General features: G+C 42.5%; 1 non-coding gene across 1 annotated transcript; it reads left to right on the top strand.

Annotated features, from left to right (window-relative positions):
* Window positions 1–9,444: 9,444 nt before the first annotated feature.
* LOC145033160 (small nucleolar RNA R71) lies at window positions 9,445–9,551 on the top strand. Its single transcript, XR_013677398.1, has one exon. It is a non-coding gene; the product is annotated as a small nucleolar RNA R71 (small nucleolar RNA).
* Window positions 9,552–9,752: the final 201 nt, after the last annotated feature.

Here is a 9,752-nt window from a genome sequence, read left to right as displayed (position 1 = left end):
ACAAGCTCACACATTAATCTTCCTATTTTCTTATTAATCTTAGTTTCATACTCATTACTTCCAAGCATATGTTTTAGCATTCACATAGACATATGAGGTCAACAATTAAGTGATGTTCATGCAACCTAATTGCCTTCCAATTAACAGAAAATAGTAGTGATTAACACATAAGGTTCTTTAACAAACTTAATTTAATAAATCACCAATAGACAATTAAACAAAATTCAATAATTAAACCATAGGAGTTCTTTGGTATTCCCCAAACAGAAACAAAAACGGGTTTAGCTCATAGTTGCAGTAGAAACAAGCATAAAAACAACGTTTTTGGAAGCAAACATGTTTAATTCCTAAGTCTAAGTGGTAGAATCAACCTAATTACTTGAATTCTTCCAACTCTTGAAGCTTAGGGTTCTCCAGCGCCTTCTGAACCTTTTAGTCGCAGCTAATCCTTCAAAATTCGCCAGGGGTTCTGTCCCATGTGATAAGGATTCGTCTTTTAAAGATATCCCAAAACAGAGGGTACTCGGCGAGTAGCAGAATCAACTCGCCGAGTAGGTCAATACTTATCCGTCTCTAGATCAGCAGTCGTACATATCTCCTGGCATCTCATCGCGTACTCGCCGAGTAATGCCGACCTACTCGCCGAGTAAGTCTCTCTTTCCATTCTTTAACCTTCACTTGCTTTCCCTTTTCTCCTTTTTGCCTCCAAACATATCTTTTGGACTGAAAACACAATTCAAAGCATTTTAAGTACCTTTTGTCCATATTATTCTCATAACTAACCAAAAATAACCAAGAATATATGTTAAATAATTAACTAATTATGCACATATCAAAATACCCCACACTTGACTTTTGCTTGCCCCCAAGCAAAACTAAATTTTAAACACATTAAAATCACATTAATAACTCCAATCCTTCCCAGCCGTTATGCCAAGACCGCAACGCATGCATTTGTGTCTAATTCCTAAAAACCCCCCATACTTCAAATACTCACAATCCTCATAAACATTCGCCCACTCACCCCGAACTATGCTCATTTTATGCAACCCACCGAATCCATCCTCAGAAAACCTCTTTACCCTCAAGGTATTTTTAATTGAGCAACCCAAGCATACATAATCTAGACAATTACAATTTATGATACCACATTGAAGCTCTTTGGAATTCTTCACTTCTTTGATAATTTGATCTTGGATAACTTTGAATTCACCACCTTTGTTGTTTGATTTTTGGTATCTTCAACTTTTTGAATTTCTTCGGAATTTTCAATCTTCATATTTCATTTTTAACTTTGATGCTCCAAAAATTCTTCAAACTTTTTCTTGTAATTCTCTCTTTCTTTCTTTTTTTTTTTTACATGTATACCTCACTTTTTTTTTCACTCAAATCCTACATGCTTAAGCAGGGGCGCTCAATCTCAACCTTTATTGGCTAATGATAAAAATCTTCCTGGATACATTTCAGGTTTAGGCTGCTAAACATATTGCATCCCTCAGGCTGAGCAAGGTCGTGTTTTTGTCTCATGATTTCACTGAAATAAGGAAGCCACAAATGCACTAGAACGTATATAGGCTCAACTAAACATTTGGGTTTTCATGCAATTATCAACATAATTCTAACATGGAATCCTAATTTTTTACCAAAATTTTCTAATTTAAGACCTAAGCATTTTGAACATGCAACAAATTTAAAAATTAGCCTAAATTAAGATTCTAAGTGTTCTAAGATGTGACTAACCCCCTACCCCACACTTATTTTATGCAATGCCCTCATTGCATATTATAACAACTAAAAAAATGCAAATAGAGAGAAAGTTGGAACAAACTCCCCTGGGGTAGCAGTCGCTAGGTTGACACCCTCGTCTTCAACTCCTTCTTCTAATGACTTTAACCATGGGAATAGCTCATCCATGGCACGGGTGTCATAAGTCTCGTGTGGTTGATATCTCGAAAACTCCAAGGAAAAAATGGTTGTTGCACAAGCCTCAGTAATAGTGCATAAAGAATGTATGAATGGCGCATAAACAGTAGCCAGAACAAATCAATTAACTCCTCCTGCAGCAGGCTACTCGGCGAGTAGGCGAATAAACTCGGCGAGTAGAAGGTGTCGGACAAGCAAATCGCACAAAAGCAGATGTACTCGCCGAGTAGTATTAGTGCACTCGGCGAGTAGAGCATATAATTCCAGAAATTTTCTAAACGCTGGCTCTCTTTATTCTAGTGTTAACATGCAAATATAAATGCACTCTCCAAGAAACTTTCTAAACAGCAACACTTTAATAACTCTCGATTCGTACGGACTCGATCCTAGGAACAAAACTCCATAAGCACTCTTAAAGGCCCTCATTCCTCGCTTGACCATTCCTAAATAGCATGCATCCTAGCTTCAACACCTGAAAAGAAAACTAAAAGTAACACTAAAATTCTTACCACTTAACCAAGTTTACATGTCCACATTGTCTTTAAAACAAACATCATAATCAAAAAAAATAAAATCTTCATTCCTCCTCGTCCATCCCGGCTCCTCCAGCTCCACTTCCTCCTTCTCCACCCCGTCTTCGCATCCTCTCATCCCAATCCATAATATACGGGTAGCCGGGTCCAGGCCTCGGGGTAATGTGCATTTGTTGGAAAAGATAATTGAAGGATTGATTGGTGTAATTAACCCCTCGGCCAATGTCATCCAAGTATTGTCGATACTCCACTTGGTTCCAACTCTCGTTATCCTCCACCGGGATAACCGGTGGGTCGTCCTGTACCCGCTCACTCCTTTGCCTAACCCGCCTTCCCGGTTCCTCGGGAACCGCCGGCTCATCCTCATTTGGGATAGTAAAGGAATCACCAAATTTCTCCACTATCCGAGCCCTCCTATAAAGTGCAGTGTTAAACGGAGGAGGGTGGATAATCGTCAACGCTTGAGCTTGCGGCAAATCCAAGATCCCAAACGACTTCGCAAGCCGAGTAATGAACATGCCCCCATTTATCTTCGAGTTTATCTTCTCCTTAACCGCCCCCTCCGCAAGAAATTTGGCAATGCAATACGGGAGGTTGCAGAAGACGTCGGGAGTGATGATACTCCACAAGTAAAAAATATCAAGGGTGGGAACTTTGTCCCCATCCTTCCACATGTTGATCGTGCTTGCAATGAACCGGTGAAGGAGTCGGTGGATCGGAGAACGGATATGACCTTCTTGAGCAGTAGAAGGTATGTAGACTTGGTTAGCAATTGTACTCCACCATGTCGATGCCACCACTTCCTCGGGAAGTTCTTTGTAGGTATTCTCCAAGAAGGCTTCAAAGTAATCCGTCATCACCATATCTTGATCGTAAATGCCCAACCGCCAAGAGAACTCAACCATGCTGCATTGACGCAGCTCCCCCCCCCCCAAAGAAAACGAGATCGTGTTTGGATTGTAAAACTCACTACCACCTCGGAATGAGATGGTAGCGAAGAACTCCCAGCACAACTCTGCGTATACTGGCTCTTGAATCTTGAACAATTGCAACCAACCATCACAAGTGATGTTGGCATAACCCAAATTACAATCTTTCACTAAATATGGGGTGAGTTCCTCTTCCAAGTCGACATTGCCCAACCATCCCCAATCCACTGCATTCGGTAGGTGGATTTCTTTCTGTCGAAGTGCTTCCAACCTATTTAGCGCTCGAGTTTTGGAAGATTTGGAGGTAATTTGTTGAAAGGATAACCATGGCATATCACCATGGCTTCCCCCGCATGATGACTGACCTCTTCTTGCCATTCTAACTGCATGCACATATCAAAAACACAGCAACAAATATCACCCAGCAATTAAAACAGAAAAATTTATAGTCTGGTTGTGACCTACTCGCCGAGTACGCGAGCATACTCGCCGAGTACGATGAACACTCGGACAGATCGAAACCGGATCTGTGGAATTAGTGTAATAGTCCAATTTGTTCACAGGGGTTTGTGGTAATTGTGTATCTAACCGTATATCTTGAAGAATTTTTACCAAATAACATCTAATTCATGATTAAATCAAAGCCCTAAAAATTGGGGAAAAGTCTCCAAATCCGAAAATATATACCAAATATGGAGAGATATGTGATAAAGATTGGACCTTTCATAAAATTAATGAGCAAAGATGTTACCTTGGTGGTTGAATTAAGAGAAAGAGAAAGGAAATTGACTAGATCTTGAAGAACTCTTGAGAGATGGCTGAGAGAAGATGCTTGGCGAGTGTGGGGGTTGAAATGTTGAATAAAAGTAGTTTTTACAGATTTGAATTTACTGAGTTTTAACCGTCTACTCGCCGAGTATAATGGATCTACTCGCCGAGTAGACACGCGTGTCATGCATTTTTGGCTGTACACGAACATTTACTCGCCGAGTATATCCGATGTACTCGCCGAGTAGATGTCTCAGGTTGAAAATTTTTAAGTTTTTGCCAATGCTACTTTGTGAATTTCTTTATTTTAGCCTTTCCACCCCACACTTTCAGTAGAGCTTGTCCTCAAGCACTTAGAGAAGTAGAATGAATGAAGAGAAATGAAAAAAAACAATACGAAAAATAAAGAAAGGGAAAGAAAATGCAAACGTGAAACTCGGGTTGCCTCCCGAGAAGCGCTTCTTTTGATGGAGTCATTAGCTGGACTCCGCCCCTTCTATGTTTTTGCAATTCCGCACAGCAGGAGCTCCTCCATTCCTTCATTGCGGGGGACTCCTTCTTCATATTTCTTCACTCGATGGCCATTGACTTTAAATGGCGTGCCATCTCTTGAGATCAATTCAATAGCCCCATGAGGAAACACCGTCTTAACCACAAATGGACCATCCCACCTTGATTTGAGTTTGCCTGAGAAAAGTTTTAGACGGGAAATGAAGAGTAGTACTTTTTGGCCTTCATGGATGTCTTTGCTTTTGATTCTTTGGTCATGCCATCTCTTAGTCTTTTCTTTATAGAGCCACGAACTAGAATAAGCCTCATTTCGGAGTTCTTCAAGGGCATTCATTTGCATTAAACGGTTGGTCTTCAATTCTTCCATGTCAAAGTTGCATCTTTTTAGCGCCCAATATGCCTTGTGCTCGATTTCAACCGGTAAATGGCATTGCTTTCCATAAACTAACCTATATGGTGTTTTGAAAGCGGTACGAAACGCCCATAGCGCGTCATCCAATTTATCCGACCATTCCTTGCGATTGCTTCCCACCGACTTCTCCAAGATACGCTTCAAAGCTCGATTGGTAACTTCCGTTTGCCCACTCGTTTGCGGGTGGTATGATGTGGAGAACTTATGGGTCACCCCATATTTCTTGAGCACCTTGTCCAATTGATCATTGGCAAAGTGTGTGCCACGGTCACTAATTAGGGCCTTTGGAACACCAAACCGGGAGAATAGTCTTTTCAAGAACCGTACCACTACCCGTCCTTCATTTGTAGGTAAAGCCTGCGCCTCCGCCCATTTTGACACATAATCCACCGCCACGAGGATGTACTTGTTTCCTTTGGATGTGGGGAATGACCCCATGAAGTCTATGCCCCACACGTCAAACACCTCGCACACTTGAATGCTATGTTGAGGCATTTCATTACGGGAGGAAATGTTTCCCACCCTTTGGCAAGCATCGCATTCTTTGACATATTGGGCTGCATCTTTGAAGATTGTAGGCTAATAGAACCCAATGTCAAAGATCTTCTTCGCGGTATAGTGTGCTCCATGATGTCCTCCTGTGGGCTCGCTATGGCAGTGCTCTAGTATTTTTCGACTCTCCTTTCCGAACACACATCTTCGTATAATTCCATCCGCGCAGCTTCGGAAGAGGTATGGATCATCCCAAAAGTAATATTTGATCTCTGAAAAGAATTTCTTCTTTTGCTGACTACTATAATCCTTCGGGACGTACTTGGTAGCTAAATAGTTAGCTATATCCACGAACCATGGTTCCTCTCCCACGGACACCATAATGTATTCATCCGGAAAGTCGTCTCCATCCTTATCTTCTTGCAATGCCGGGTTCTCGAGCCTAGATAAATAATCGGCCACTACGTTCTCCATTCCTTTCTTATCTCGTATCTCTATATCGAATTCTTGAAGAAGCAGCACCCATCGTATTAGTCTTGGCTTGGCATCCTGTCTGGAAAACAAATACTTGATAGCCGAGTGGTCAGTAAAAACAGTGGTTTTAGATAAAACCAAATAAGGGCGAAATTTATCAAAAGCGTAAACTACGGCTAACAGTTCTTTTTCAGTAGTGGTATAATTCTCTTGGGCAGGATTCAAGGTCTTGCTTGCATAATAAATGGGTTGAAAGTGCTTATCAACCCTTTGTCCAAGGACCGCTCCTAGTGCATAGTCACTAGCATCACACATGATTTCGAAGGGTAAATTCCAATTTGGTGCTATAATGATTGGGGCATTAGTTAATTTTTCTTTTAAAAAGTCGAATGCCTCTAAACACTCTTTAGTGAAATTAAAGGGTGCATCTTTTAATAATAATTGTGTTAGAGGTTTCGTAATTTTGGAAAAATCTTTAATAAAACGCCGGTAAAAACCTGCATGTCCCAAAAAGCTTCTAATGCCCTTCACATTAGTTGGTGGGGGTAATTTAGCAATGGTGTCTATCTTTGCCCGATCCACCTCAATTCCTTTTTCAGAGACTTTATGTCCCAATACTATACCCTCTTTGACCATGAAATGACACTTTTCCCAATTTAGGACCAAGTCGGTTTTCTCACATCTAGCAAGCATCGAGTCAAGATTTGTGAGGCAGTCATTGAAAGAAGATCCGAATACAGAAAAGTCATCCATAAAGACCTCCATGAATTTTTCCACCATATCATGGAATATGGCGGTCATGCACCTTTGAAATGTCGCAGGTGCATTGCATAGTCCAAATGGCATGCGTCTATAGGCGAAGGTCCCACTGGTGCATGTAAAGGTGGTCTTTTCTTGGTCCATTGGGTCTATGGGTATTTGGAAATACCCGGAAAACCCATCTAAGAAGCAATAGTAGCTATGGCCCGATAGTCTTTCTAACATTTGGTCTATGAAAGGAAGGGGAAAATGGTCTTTGCGAGTGGCATCGTTTAGCTTGCGATAATCGATGCACACTCGCCAACCGGTTACCGTTCGCGTTGGAATTAACTCGTTCTTCTCGTTGGTAATGACCGTCATTCCTCCTTTCTTGGGCACCACCTGGACCGGACTCACCCATGGGCTATCGGAGATGGAATAGATGATTCCTGCATCCAAAAGCTTGACCACCTACTTCTTGACGACTTCTTGCATGTTCGGGTTTAATCTTCTCTGATGCTGCACCACCGGCCTGGCTCCTTCTTCTAAGTTGATTTTGTGAGAGCAGTAGGATGGACTTATTCCCTTTATGTCGGAGATGCTCCATGCGATGGCTCTTTTCCTTGTCTTCAATACCCGTACAAGCTCTTCCTTTTCTGTCTTGGAGAGATCTGAGGCTATAATCACTGGCTTCTGATTTCCTTCTTCCAGGAAGGCGTATTCCAGATGGTCAGGCAGTGTTTTGAGCTCCAATTTATTCTGCATAGTGGCGGACTCGCCGAGTGCAGGTGTGGTACTCGGCGAGTTGATGGCGGCATTCGCGACTGCTGACTTTTCTTCAGGTGAACTCGGCGAGTAGATCGGGTCTACTCGGCGAGTAGGGCTTTCAGCTTGGTTTTTTAGTTCTTCATACTCTGCTTCCTCCAACAGTCTTTCAATCTCTAATAAATCTTTTTCTGGCTCAAATACTTCTTCCAAAGCTGCAAACTTGCTAGAATTTTCAGGTATGTCTTCTTCCAATAACTCGTCAAGCATGTCGATTGAGAACGCCGTGTCGTCACTACTCCTTGAGTACTTCATGGCTTGGTCTACCCCGAATGTTACTGAGTCGTCCCCAACTCGCAATGTGAGCTTTGAATCTCTCATATCTACGATGGCGCTAGCGGTGTTGAGGAAGGGTCTTCCAAGGATGATTGGTACTTGCGGATCCGCCTCCATGTCGAGAATGATGAAGTCAGCCGGGAAGACAAATTTGTCTACTTTCACTAATAAATCTTCACATATGCCTCTTGGGAAAGTAACCGTCTTGTTTGCCAAATGAATTGCCATTCGAATTGGCCTTGGCTCCGGGAGGTCCAGCTTTTTGAAGAACGAGTACGGCATAAGGTTCACACTCGCTCCAGAATCAGCTAAAGCATGAATTGCTGCCAAGTTTCCAAATTGGCAAGGTAGAGTTAAGCTCCCCGGATCACCCTTCTTCTTTGGTAATTTGTTTAGCATGGCGGCGGAGCAATTCTCATTCAATACTACTTTCTGCACCTCTTCCATCTTTCTTCTATTAGTAAGGAGTTCCTTAAGGAATTTTGCATACTTGGGCATTTGCATAACGGCTTCAATGAAAGGAATGTTTATTTGAAGAGTTTTGATATGATCAAGGAACTTCTGATATTCCTCTTCCTGCTTCTCCTTCTTGGCTCGGGCTGGGTATGGCATTGGAGGCTGGTATGGTTTCAAGGGTGGCTGATCATTAGTTTTTTCAGATGTACTCGCCGAGTCCATCGGTCCTACTCGGCGAGTAGGGCTCTCAGATTGTGAATGTTGGTTTTCAACTTGTACTTCCGTTTCTTCCTTCTGTGAGTCCTTGTTCGCTTCAGTTTGAATGGGGGCCAAGGGAGTAATAATCTTCCCACTTCTTGTGGTAACAATATTCACTTGCGCGCCTCGTGGGTTGTTCTCGGTTTTGCTAGGAAGCTCTCCCGGTGACCTTTGGTTTAGTTGTTGAGCGAGTTGCCCAAGCTGAGTTTCTATATTATGGATGGATGCTTGCTGGTTCCTGAGCATTGTTCTTGTTTCTTGGATAGCAGCATCGTGGTCACTGTGTCTTTTCTCGGAAGCAGCCACAAATTTAGTTAGCATATCTTCCAAGCTTGGCTTCTTCTCTTGCACCGGCTCCTCCTTTTGGTAAAAGCCTCTCCCTTTTTGTCTATACTTCTCCTCCTTGGCCTTCTTGTACTCTTCGTAAGGCAGCCACTCCTTCTTTTGTTTTCGCCAGTCTTCATCATACCGGTCACCGCTCGAATAGCATACTTGTGCCTTTTTGTTGCCGTGCTCATCCAAATCACAATCCCTAGTGAGGTGAGGTCCATTGCAATTCTCGCAACCCACCCGTACGGCATGGATAGTTTGATCCATTTTGTCCATTCTTCTATCCATGGTTTTTAACATGGCCATAACCACGGATAAATCTTCAGTAGCAGCGTATGTGGCTCCCCTCGTGACATCATTCCTAGGGTTGTGGTATTCTCTAGAGTGTTTAGAGAATTCTTCAATTAGTTCTTTGATCACCGTGGGTGGCTTCTTTGTAAGTGGGCCTTGTGAGTCTAGCAGCTGCCGGGTCATGACATTGACTCCATCATAAAAGATGGAAACTTCTTGTTGGCTATTTAGATCATGGTGTGGGCAATTTCGTAGCAGACTTTTGTACCTCTCCCATGCCTCATATAACGACTCTCCAGCTTGTTGTTCAAAATTTGCAATGGCCTTCTTGAGCTTGGCTATCTTGGATGGTGGGCAAAAGTGATCAATAAACTCTTCCTTCATTCTGGCCCAAGTAGTGACTGACCCGGGAGGAAGTGATTTGAGCCAATCTTTAGCAGCACCCTTGAAGGTTACCGGAAGCATCCGAAGCAGCTGAGTTTCGCGGGTGACATTTGGAATGTTGAAGTAATCAGCAACATCATTTACTTCATCCAA

The sequence above is a fragment of the Lactuca saligna genome, chromosome 2 (assembly GCF_052625555.1).
Source record: "Lactuca saligna cultivar CGN05327 chromosome 2, ASM5262555v1, whole genome shotgun sequence".
In the NCBI taxonomy this organism is placed as follows: Eukaryota; Viridiplantae; Streptophyta; class Magnoliopsida; order Asterales; family Asteraceae; genus Lactuca; species Lactuca saligna.
This window is presented reverse-complemented; position numbering and strand designations above follow the sequence as displayed.